Below are 13210 nucleotides of genomic sequence, written 5' to 3'. Positions count from 1 at the left end.
AGGGAGAAGCAGGCTCCATGCAGGGAGCCCGACATGGGACGCGATCCCGGGTCTCCAGGATCACGCCCTGGGCTGAAGGCAGCACTAAACTGCTGAGCCACCCGGGCTGCCTGAAAGCCAAGATTTTTATGGTACACTTTGCTTTTGTGGGATATGTTAAGTGGAAAGGACTCAAAATTATAAAAATTGACTACTTCATTTGAAAGCCATGTATTAAAACTATATATATATTTTTAAATATATATTTAATATACATAATACATATATTTAATATATATAATCCTGATGCTCAGTCGTAGAGAATTATAGCACGAACTGTAAGTCTGCAGTTCTGCAGCTGTGTTCATTGAGATAGCTTTGTACTTTCTTGGCAAGGAAATGCTGCTTCCAGGAAGTCCATCAATGAAGATTTTAAGCTTCAATAAAGCTTCTAGCACTGGATTTCTCAAATAGGCTGATTACAGTAATAATGAGAAATTTTTCATTACGTCACATTTTATAAAACTAAAAAAATAACTGACAAACCTTGATAAATGTTACGATGAAAACAGTTCGGTTCTAGTGTTTCAACATCAGGATGTCTTTTGGTTCAAATGGCTCAAGTGGGCAGTTTCAGGAGGGGCTGAAGAGCGTTTTGGAGAGCAGATTGGAGAACGTCGCCAAGCGAGCTGAAGCAGAGCCGATTGCTAGCACGATCTTGCGGACGGGAGCACCCCGGAACTGATATCAACATGCATTTCCTCTTTGCCCGTTACTCAGCTATGCCCTACCTGCCCTGCTTTCTGAGACAACATAGCTGGTATAGGTGCTGACCAAGGACTTTGAGGATGGAGACAAGAGTTTGGCATCAAAGGGATAGCATGGTACCATGTTGGTAATAGAGAAGGAGCCACCAGTTACTGAGAAGGAATGAGAATTTGTAGTTTTTAGGGCTATCACAATCTTCATATCTTCATGGAAAGGTAACTACGTAGTATGTTGCTATAGAAACATCAGTATTCTGCATCTTTGATTGAATCTTCTGCAAAAGGTCCTAAAAATCCATATGGCATTGAGAGTGAGAAGCTGTGGGTTCTTGAGGAGGACCTTTGGGTTTGGACTATCAGCATCTCAGTGATGATCTATATGATCGGAGGAGTAGGGATATCTTCCACCCAGTTTTCTGTATGCTGGGGTCTTGTTCCCAGAGTAGGCTCCATCCTTCTCAAATAATAGACTGATGCAGGATTTCTCCACTTCATGGGGAGTGGAGGAATAAGCCAAGATTTAATGTGGTAAAAAATAAATTCATATTCTATGGCAGGAGGCAAATACACTAGATTTTGATACTATATATTATGAAAAATTATGTTACATATCTAAAATAATTCAATATTAAAATAATAAATTTGTAGTAGAGGGATTAATTATTCATCCCATCAAGAAAAATCCAATTTTACATTAATAGCTGTTCTCTGCCCTATTCATATGAGTAAAGTTCTATTAAAATTATTTGTAGAAACTATTACAAATTGAGACACATGAAAATTAGCTTGGAAAGCATACAAAGAAGCAAATAAGTGTGCACTTATTAACTGTAATTGAGTTTTTGGAAAGAGTGACTGATAGGAAATTTGAAGAGTTTATAATTCTACGAGATTTTTTTTAAAACTAGGATTTATAAAAATGCTATCACTATGTGACTTGTTTGAGAAAAGCAATGGGAGGAATTTGTTGCCAGCAAATTCATGTGGTAAGTAAGCTTAACGAACAAAAATTTGAAAAATACATTTGTTTGAAAGATCTCATATTCTGGAGAAATAGTAGGGTAGAGAAATGATCTATGTTACATTAGGAATCAATTTGCAAGAGAAAACTTTTAGTGTGCAAAAAATAAAACAAAACAATCAAGAAAATTATCAGGCGGGCTTCTGAAGACACATAAAAGGAGTGGTCAATACATCAATAAATCTGGGTTTATAGGGAAAAAACATATTTTAAGGGGAAATGATTACACAAAATTCAGCAAAATTAATTAAAAAATAAAATTTTAAAATAAATATGTCAGACTAATATAGGTTCAAGTCAGTAGAAAATCGCAATTATCATTGCCACCATATTTATGAAGATGTCCTGATCAACTATAGTAACTAGTTATTATAAAACAGGCATAGAGTTGACCCTATAGAAGATAATTATATAACCCAAATAATTTGCTGTTAATGCAGGAACTAAAAACAAGTATGTGATCAGTGAAACACAAAAGTTTGAGTAATGAATTGAATAAATCCCAGGGTATTATTTTCCCATTTGTTAGTTAAAATACGAATCTCCTTAAGCAATACTCTTCTTGTCAGGTGCTCCAGCGGATGTAGTGCTTTCTTAAGCAGTTTGTAAAACTGACAGCTTGCGCACTGAAGTGGTGAATAAATGAATAAAATTACTCTATTAGCATCGTGAAAACTCACGTAAGCAAAAGATATTGCTCAATAATAAACACGAGCTTTATTATAGGGGTCGTGTGTTTGAACCAGAGCAAGGGGGCCTTCTGAAATTTTATGAATGAACAATTGATGTAGGAAAACAGTGACATTTTGAAGATTATGCAAAGAGAATATTTGATAATATGAGGATGTCATAAAAGAGCATTGAGTAAACTTACTTGGTAGAAGTGGTAATAGCAGACATATTTGATTATGAAGATCAGTGAGTAAGAGAAATTGTGAAAATCTGAAAACTAATTGAAGACATTTCTTATATTGCTCTGAACTACAAAATTAAGTTAAATTATTCTAGCCTATAAGAGTCAAGTCTTAGACCTTTAGGTCACGCATGTCACCTCACACCTGAGTCACCTCATCCAGCTTCCAACTGGATTCCATGAGCCCTCAGTGATGGTCATGACCAGACTAATTGTATTTAAACTTTGGTTCACCATATTTTGTTTTGCCTTTCCTTTCCCTGGAACACTCCATGACTCTCACTCTCTACTAAATTAAGGCCAAATTCCTCAGTCTGACGTTCACAGTCCTCTCTATCTGATGACAAATAGCTGCTCTGCAGCTTATCTGCTGTTGCAGTGGAGCACAGAGGCTCTCTGCTGATCATCCTAAGCTTCTTGTATTTTCCTAAACATGCAGTAGGCTTTTCTGCTTTTAACGACCCATTGCCTGTGTTTGAGACCCTGCTCCACCATTTTTGTCTGACAAATGTCTTCATTTCAAGGCCCATTTCACATGTCAGCGATCTCTTGAGCGGACATAAATTCAGTTCTTCACCAAAGAGTGTATTTTATATCTGTTGCCACATGGTGATTATTAATAAGATTGCTTCAGTTCTCAAAAGAATTCCATTAGATGGTCATGAATTTAGTCGGCTCAGTGACTTCATCTACTTCAGAAGAAAGATGATCTTCTGAAGCATTAAGCCTCGCTAATTATAGGAATTCAAAAAAATGTTTTAAAATGAGTGAAAGAGGGCAGGGTAGAATATACAGCAGGAATAATACAGGAGGAGTGCTGACTAGTGTGAGGATTAAGCTACATGAAGAAATACCTCTGGGATGACGGGAAGGAAAAATTAGTTAACAAAAAAACCATGTATGTGAACGTATCTACTACAAGAATGAAAGCTGGTGTAGTTTAAAATGTGGCTCACATTGCTGCGTAATGGTGCCATGTCTTCTCACTCACATGATGTAGTTGTAAATGACTTAAATAGAAAAATACAATTTTTCTAAACTGTGAAACAAATAACGAAAACTGCAGCAGGAATAGACAGTAGAGGGTCAATCAGAGGAGACGCTCGGAAGGCAAACTGCCCAAGTTGGAATCTCTCCCCTTTTCCTGGTTAGCTGGATCATTTTGACAAGTTTCCTGATCTCTTAGTATCTTGGTTTCCTCATTGTGTAAAGAAGATTATATATCAGTAGCCTGGATATAGCTCTCAATCTGAAATTTTCTCTGTCTACCCACAGTATATTATTTAAAAATAGTTTTAAAATGAATTCTATGTGTGTGTTTCAAATAGTTTAATCTTTCCCAGCTTTGCTACGTGGGTGATCCCAGGCCTAGGCATTTTTAAGTGTAATATAGTATCTGAATCTCTTAAGACCTCTTCAGGAGGGGAAGCTATCATATTTTGTACAACACGGTCTTTAGTTTCTGGCTTCCTCATGATGTTAATATTACATTTTTGGCTCTTTCCCAAACATATTATGCTGTGCTCGCATTTTCTTACACAGCCTAAAGAAAATGAGAAAAAAACACTCTTTGTTTCCCCCCTGAAATGACTGAAGAAGCCTCCTCTGATCACTACAGACCTGGGAACAGGTTAATAGACAGGAATTACAGCATGAGGAGTATTTGCTAAGGTTCCTTAAAAGGCCTGATAACATCTATCCCATAATCAGTTTAATGGGCTGTGATCCAAAAGAGGTTTGCAGTTCAGATCCCCTTGCTGAGGATAATACTAAGCTATAGCAGGACAGGCAAGTGCGGTGGTGGTTTGAGTTCCGTGTCGGCATCCTCTGATACGTAGGGCATCTCCTCTGGCATATCTTTATTCCTAATTGGCATTCACAGGCCTACTGATCAATCTATCTAGTCCGTATGTCCTCACCCAGACTCTAAGACCTCACCTTTCCAGAGACATCCATTCCCCTCTGCAGGGAAAAGGGAGAGCAGGAGACTCTTCAATGCTTTTCTGTCCTGCTGCTATGAGGGGAGGGTGTTGGTTTGATCCTTTTAGTGCCTGGGGATAGAATGCTGCCCTCTTTCCCTACAGCAATCATAGTCTGGTAGGAGATTATTGAATGAGACTTGACCTCTTCCTAGACTCTGTCTGAAAATGACGGACACGGTCATCCTTCACCTTCGACCCATCCGTTAAAGATGCTTCTGTCATTTACCAGCCCTTTTTCATGGAACCAGGCTAAGGCAGGGCAATAAAAGGGTAGGAGACTTCCATTTATATCCAACTCTTTTTTTTTCCAACGTGTTTTCTCCAGCATTTCCTATCCCCTTGTCCAGTTTAGACATTCTTATCCTTCATTTGGCTCCTGCCAAAACCATGCGTGTAACAAACCAACTGTAACTCAGCAGCATACAATATGTTTATTTATTTATTTTTAAAGATTTTCTTTTTTTAAGTTATCCCTACACTCAAACGAGGGGCTTGAACTTACAACTCTGAGATCAAGAGTCACATGCTTTACCGGCTGAGCCAGCCAAGCACCCCCACCCCCAACAATATGTTTAAATGATTCTAGATTGGTGGAGGCTTAGCTTATCAATGATGGGTTCAGTTGGGCTTGACTCCAAGTTGCAGATTGGGTCTAGATTTCCTCCACTTTGGACCAGTGGCATGTTCTCATAATGAAAAAGCAGAAATGAAGACAGAAAACACATCCTAAGTCTCTGCTCACATCATGTCAATAACATGTCATTGGGTGACATAAGTCACAGGCCAAGCCCAAATTCCAGAGACTGGGAAGTACGTGCCATCCACCATGAGACCATTGCAAGGAGATGGATCTATAAAACTACTACAGGGAAGTGAAGGATGAGGACAAATAAAATTTCACTTAGCTATCAGTATCGCTAATTTAATTAAATTATATTTTCTTTGCATCTTTTTTTCTGGTGCAAGAGAGACTAAAGTCTAGTCTGAACGGTGAGGAGAGTGATGGAATAAGTGAAGATATTTCAGGGATAATGCAATTCAGCAAAAACATACAAACGTAATTATAGATTTCACCATATAGTTGAGTATTCTTTGAATCCACTGGGACTCTCTCTTTCTTCTTCCCCTCCTGGATTAGTAATATTTGGAAATGGATGTTGTTTAAACTTCTCTCTCTCCAAAATAAGTGGAGGTCTTGATGTTCTAACTGGGCCTGAAGTTGCTAGGAGGAAAGCTGGTTTCAAGGTGGAGCCACATAAGGCTCAGTCTGTGCAAAGTCTGGAAGCAAGTCCAAGGCATTAAGTCCAAGGGGCAGATGATGAACAAGAACTAGATAAGACATGAAAAATCAATAGGGAAATATTGAACCAGAACCATACTTTAGACCAAATGCAACTAACAGACACATATAGGATATTCTATTCAGCAGCCACAGAGTACACATTCTTCTCAAGTACACACGGATCATTCTCCAGGAAAGAGCATATGACAGGTCACAAAACAAGTCTTAGCAGATTTAAGAAGGTTAAAACCATACCAGCTATCTTTTGTGACAATTGTGATATGAAACTAGAAATTAATCATAGAAAGGCAGCTGGAAAATTCACAAATAAGTGGAAATTAATCAACTCTCGAAGGATCAATAGGTCAAATCTTTTTTTTTATTTTATTTTAGAAAAGATCAACTAAACTGACAAATATTTAGTTAGACTAAGAAAAAAAAAGAGGAAACTCAAATAAATAGAACAGAAATGGAAGAAGGGATAGTGTAACTGTTAACACAGAAGTACAAAGGATTGTAAGTGACTGCTGTGAACAATATGCCAATCAATTGGATAATCAAGAAGAAATGGATAAATTCCTAGAAACATAGAACCTACTGAGACCAGCTCACATAGACACAGAAAATCTGTACAGACCAATAATAAATAAGGCATTTAAATCAGTCATCAAAATTTCCTAGCAAAGAAAAACCCAGGACCAGATGGTTTCCCTGGTGAATTCTATTAAATATTTAAGAATTAAGGCCAATCCTTCTCAAACTCTTCAAAAATTTTGAAGAGAACACTCCCAAACTCTTTTTATGAGGCCAGTATTATTCTGATACGAAAGCCAGATAAGGACTTTGAAGAAGAGGACTTTAAGGAAAAATAACAGCTATAGGCCAATATTCTTAACAAATATAGATGCAAATTTCTCAATAAAATATTAGCAACTGAATCCAAAAGCACATTAAAAGGATCATACACTGTGATCAAGGCAGATTTATTCCAGGGATACAAATATGGTTCAACACAAGCAGATCAACAAATGTGACACACCACATTAATATAATAAAAAATAAAAACCATATGGTCATCTTAATAAATGCAGAAAAAACATCTGATGAAGCACAACATCCTTTCATGATAAAAAATTTCAACAAGTTGGGTATAGAAGGAATGCACCTCAACGTAATGAAGGCTATATATGACAAGCCCACAGCCAACATTAACATCAATGGTGAAAGTTTAAAAGTTTTCCCTCTAAGGTTAGGTACAAGACAAGGGGGCCCATTCTCACCACTCTTATTCAACATAGTACTGGAAGTCCTTGCCAGAACCCTCAAGAAAAAAATAAAAAAGAAAGAAAGGAAAGAAAGAAAGAAAGAAAGAAAGAAAGAAAGAAAGAAAGAAAGAAAGAAAGAAAGAAAGGAAAGAAAAGACCTCCAAATGGGAATAGAAGAAGTAAAATTGTCTTTGTTTGCATACAAAAAACCAAAAAACTGTTAGAACCCAGCAACAAATTCAGTAAAGCTGCAGGACATAAAATCAACATTCACAAATCAGAAGTGTTTCTACACACTAACAACAGAACAGCTGAAAAAGAAATAAAGAAAATAATCCCATTCACAATGGCATAAAGAATAATAAAATATTTAGGAATAAATTTAAATAGGGAGGTGACATTTCTGTCCATAGAAAGCTGCAAGTAAGACTTTGATGAAAGAAATTAAAGATGACGCAAATTAATGGAAAAATATCCTGAGGTAATGGATTGGAGGAATTAATATAGTTAAAATGTCCATACGACCCGATGCCGTCAATAGATTCAATGGGATCTCTATCAAAATTCCAACGAGACTGTTCACACAAATAGAAACAACAAACCCGAAATTCGTATGGAACCACAAGAGACACTGAAAGTCAAAACAATCTAGAGAAAGAACAAAGCTAGAGGCATCGAGCTCCCTGATTGCAAACTATATTACAGAGCAATAGTAACTACATGGAACAGTGTGGTATCGGCACAAAAACAAATACATAAATCAATAAAACAACATTGGGAGCCCCTAGATAAGCCCATGAATGTATAGTCAGTTAATTTATGATGAAGGGGCCAAGAATATACAAAGGAGAAAGGGCAATCTCTTCAACAAATGGTGCTGAGGAAGCTGGAGAGCCACGTGTCAAAGAATGAAACTGGACCTCCGTCGTATCCTATACACAAAAATCACTCAAAAATGGATCAAAGACTTGAATATAAGACCTGAAAGAAAACATAGGCAGCAAGCTCCCCGACATAAGTCTTGGTGATGATTTTTTGGATTTGACACCAAAAGCAAAGGTGACAGAAGCAGAAATAAACAAGTGGAATTACATCAAACGTAAGGCTTCTGAACGGTAAAGGAAACCATCAACAAAATAAAAGGGCAATCTATGGGATGGGAGAGAATATTTGCAGATCATATTCCTGATGAAAGGTCGTATCCAAAATATATAAAGAACTCATACACTTCAATAGAAAAAAAAAAAAAAAACAATCCTAATAAAACATGGCGGATGAACTGAAGAGACATTTTTCCCAAAGACATGCGAATGGCCAACGGGTGCATGAAAATGTGCTCAAAATCACAAACCACCCGGGAGATGCAGATCAAAACTACAGTGAGATGTCACGACCCATCTTCCAGAATGGTTTTCACCAGAACAACAAACAAAACGAGACAAAACCCTAAAAACCCTGAGATAACAAGTGCTCGTGAGGATGTGAGGATGCGTATACTGAGGGGTGAGCGTGTAGATTAGGAAAACGGTATGGGGTTTCCTCAAAAAATTAACAATAGAACCACCATGTGATGCAGCCATGTGACTTCTGGAGGCATTTCCCAAGGAAATGAGGGGCCGGGCGGCTCAGTCCTTAGGCCTCTGCCTTCAGCCCAGGTGTGACCCCAGGACCCAGAGGTCAGCCCTGCCTCAGGCGTTCTGCTCCATGGGGAGCCTGCTCTCCCCTCTGCTCCCCCCACCCTCCTCCTTCCCATGCACCCCCCCTTTCACACACACACACACACACACACACACACAAATGTGTAAATACAATCTTAAGAAAGAATGAAACCAGAATCTTAAGGAGCTGTGTGCGGCCCGTGTGGACTGCAGCACTGTTCGGAATGACCAGGCTATGGGCAAGGGAGATGTGCATCCGTGGACGCGTGGATAAAGACGGGTTTGCACCCGTGGGGGGTATCATTGACTGGGGGGTGGGGGGCTCTCATTTCCTACCACGGGGCTGGAGCCCGGGCGCTGTGTGAGCCGGGGTCAGGCAAGGAAGGAGCAAGGCGCACACCTTCGTGGGCTGCAACAGCTGAGCTCCTGCCAGCAGGTGACAAGGGGCCTTTTCCTGGGACCCGGGGAGGGGGGGGGGCGGTCAGGTGAGGGTCAGGTGCGTGACTTCCAGGTATGAGATAAGTAAGTTCTGCAGGTCTCATGTGCACGTGGTCATATCAGCACTACTTGAAAGTTGCTAAGAGAGCAGATCTTAGTTTTTGTTTTTGTTTTTTAACCGCAAATAAGAAATGGTAATTAAGTGAAATGATACTAGTGTTCACTATTGCTTCTGCGGTAATTGTTGCACAGCAGGTGGGTTTATTAATCGTGCACAATGTCATATGTCAATTGTATCTCGAAAAGGTGGGAAATCGTAAATAAATCCGACGGAAAAAGCAAATGTTAGAGTAGTTTTTCAAGGCTGCTTTAAGTCTGGCTATCATGAATTCATTCGTTTTTAAACTTTTTTACATATGCGGTTGCCATTTTGTTTTGTTTTGTTTTTATTTATTTAATTTAATTTAATTTTTTTTTTTGCAGTTGCCATTTTGAAGAAAAGGAAAACAGGGTTATGAATATGTTCGAGTGACAAAGCTCCTTTGTGACAAGCTGGGAGGTGAACGTGGGTCCCGGTGATCGCAGTCTGGGTGCTTACTCACCCACTGTGCTACAGTGTCCTCCGCTAAGGAATCCGTTTTCTCATAGATAGAAGAGAATTATGCCCTTTAAAAACAAAAACAAAAACAAAACCAGCTGACTCATTTTGTGGTTTTGATAAGACTCATTTGTTTTATTGGCAGGAGCAAATACCAGCTGAATAGTTTCATGTCAGACTTAAATACATATTGCTTTTAGAAAATAATTCCATTTGGCTTTTTGAAATGTTGGTGAAGGAGGACAATCTGCATTGCATTTCAGAGACAGCTAAACAAGTAGCCTAGCTTTGTATTTGCTTGGGCTAAATAAAAAAAAAATGATTTCATATTTTCTCTGTTTAAGATTATGAAACAATTCTAAAGCTGTTCTTAAAATTCACATACTGATGTGCAAAGAACTAAAAGTCATATATAGATATGTGTGTAACTAAAGGTATTTGGGAATCGGTTATTTTCTAATCTGGTTTATGGAAATCATGATGATTTGGGCATTTGAAAAGCAGACACCGTGGATGCCAAGTTATATTTTCACGTGAGAGGAACAGTACCATAGGAACAAAAGTATATCCCTGATTAAAATGCTCCTGGACATCATAAGCACATAAAGATTATATGGAATAGGCTTTTTAAAAACTGCATTTATTATTTGATGTGAATGGGGAATGAATTATCAATGTGAAATTTAACTGTTTACCAAACTAAGTGGATAAATGTTTGTTTTTCACACTTGGACCGTTATCTCTATTGAACTACAGACACAGAGTTTCTTTATCAGTGGAGGCACTTCTGTCTTCTGTTCTTGTGACTTGCTAAGCTTGTCCAAATATTTCAAGAGAAATGTACCATTCCCCAAACGAGGTTAATTTAATTTGTTTTAATAAATAGGGTATGTTTTAACCAAACTGACTTGATTCTAGAGATTATCTCCTAAAAATACAGGCAAGGGCCTAAAACTTTAATCATTAAGGAATCAAAGTTGAAGAGATTTCAGAATCCATATATTTTTTTAAAAAGTTCAATAGGTAAGTGCAAGTGATACTGATGAAAATAATAGAGAGTAGGCAAATATATATTTTTGAATATTACAGATTTTTTCAATACCTGGAAAAACATAATTATGTTTCATAAGTACCACTTCATAAGGTTTATGTGTACGTACCCAAGGGTCACAGGAGTCTGTGAGAAAGCAACTGTCGACTTTGTTCTATTAAAGAAAATAATTCCATTAAAATTCAATTTTTCTTTATGCGTAAGGGATAAGGAGAGATAGAATCACTTAATCCAAAGTATTTTTCTTTATGCAAGTTGTTTAGTTTTGTTGTGCTTCATTCATTCAGCAGTCTTCTTCCAAAGTTGTTTATAGATTTTTATCATTTTACAGATTGCTTAAAATCAGGGCACATAGAATGTTTAGTCGGCTAAAAGTGAGTTTATGCTAAGAATATAAGGAGGAGCAAAGGAGAGCAGGAAGCATTTGCTTAATCACTGACACAGATAAATTTTTGACCAAGAATAAAAGAGAAACCACAAATTATCTAAAAAGATATGAAAGAGAGAATATCATTATTGACGCCACAGACATTGAAATTATACTACAGACAACTCTGTACATATTTGACAACTTAAAGGAAATAGACCAATTCTTTGAAGACACAAACTAATAAAGAGACGATCTGAACAATCATATGTTTAATAAATTGAATTTCTACTAAGAAAATCGTCCAAAAGAAAGAAAACTTTTTAGTCCCAGATGGTTTCATAGGCTAATTCTAACAAAGGCTTAGGGAGAAATAGTCACAATTCTACACAATATCTCCCAGAAAATGGTGGAGGATGGACTACTTCCCAAAATATTTTAGGGAAGTTGCAAAACCCTGAATTCAAAATCAAAGATATCACCAGAAGAGAAAATGGTAGACAAATGCTTCTTAAGATGATTTTCTCTGTTTTTTGGGGTTTTCTTTTGGTTTTGGTTCTTTTTTTTTTTTTTTTCAAAATGAGAATAAAATTAAAACAAAACAAAACAAAAACATGTAAGGCCAAAATACTATAATCCAAATGTTTATATTTCTTCTAAGTTTAAATATCTTTATAGGTATTTTGTTTAAACAAAAGAGAGCAGTAATAACCTGAAACACAAAAGCATAAAGAACTTTTAGGAGTTGCTTTTTCACTTTGCTTATTTTTTCACACGACGCTAGAGCTTTCGACTAGAAGAACTAGAAGACTAACTAGTTGAAATTGAAGACATTATTTTAAGAGATTAGTTTTGACATTGTGACCCAAAATATTAACTCCTGTGTTCTAAATTCTTAACAAGTTTTAATCCCTGAATGGAGTGCAAAGTATAAGGATAATATTAAGAGGCTGAGATTAGTCCCTAGCTCGAGGATTGTGGAGGTGCTGTGAGGATGGCAGAGAATAGGAAATGCTGGTAGCCACTGGCCAGATCGGCCATAAGATTCAGCCAGTGATTCTGAAGCAGATGATTGGGTTTGGAGGCGTTTCACTAATTCACCACGTATGTTAACTAACTAGGATTAAAATAAAAATTTGAAACAAAAATCTGTGTGAAAGTCCAACCCTGTCTGGGCCCCAGTTTCCTTACATGGAGATTACCACACCATGGGGCTGTATCTTCAGGAGACTCTTCTTGAATCTGTCAGATTTGTTAAGATGGTATTTCCCATTCTGTGTCCCCCTTCCCACCACACCCCTTGCACCCAAATACCAGTCTAGTGTGGAAAACTGGAACTTGACGTCCTGCAAAGTGTGCAAGCTGATTGTAGCCCATGTACAAGCTTAAAAACCCAGAGCTACAAATGTGACTACAATTTACTAGGTATATGCAAGTCGAAGACAGTACAAGGTCTGCTCTTCGAAGAATTCAAAACATATGCATGTTTGAAATACCAAAGTAGTTTACATTCCAGAATCTCTCTGCTTCTTTTCCTAAAGTCCCTCGCTCGGTGTCTGAAGTGTTTTAATGTTCCCAGGGAAAGCAGCCTTCACTTAGAGTTAACCTCTTTTCTTCACTGTAGTTTCCAAATCAGATTCTGGGTGTGCCGCCATGACTTAGAGGGTTTCAGTCAACCCTCCCCTGGAATTCTTCGTTTCACGCCTGTACTGTTATGGAGACGGTATAACACTTTACTAATGTCCATTTTACTTCGATGTCTAAATAAAATTTGCTGTACAGTTTTCAGAAGCAGTCCTTAGAATATATCCAAAGGAAAGGAAAACACAAACCCAGAAGGGTATATCCATACCCCCATGTCCACAGAGGCATTATTTACACCAGCCAAG

This window comes from Canis aureus, chromosome 34, assembly GCF_053574225.1.
Source record: "Canis aureus isolate CA01 chromosome 34, VMU_Caureus_v.1.0, whole genome shotgun sequence".
Classification (NCBI taxonomy): Eukaryota; Metazoa; Chordata; class Mammalia; order Carnivora; family Canidae; genus Canis; species Canis aureus.
This window is presented reverse-complemented; position numbering follows the sequence as displayed.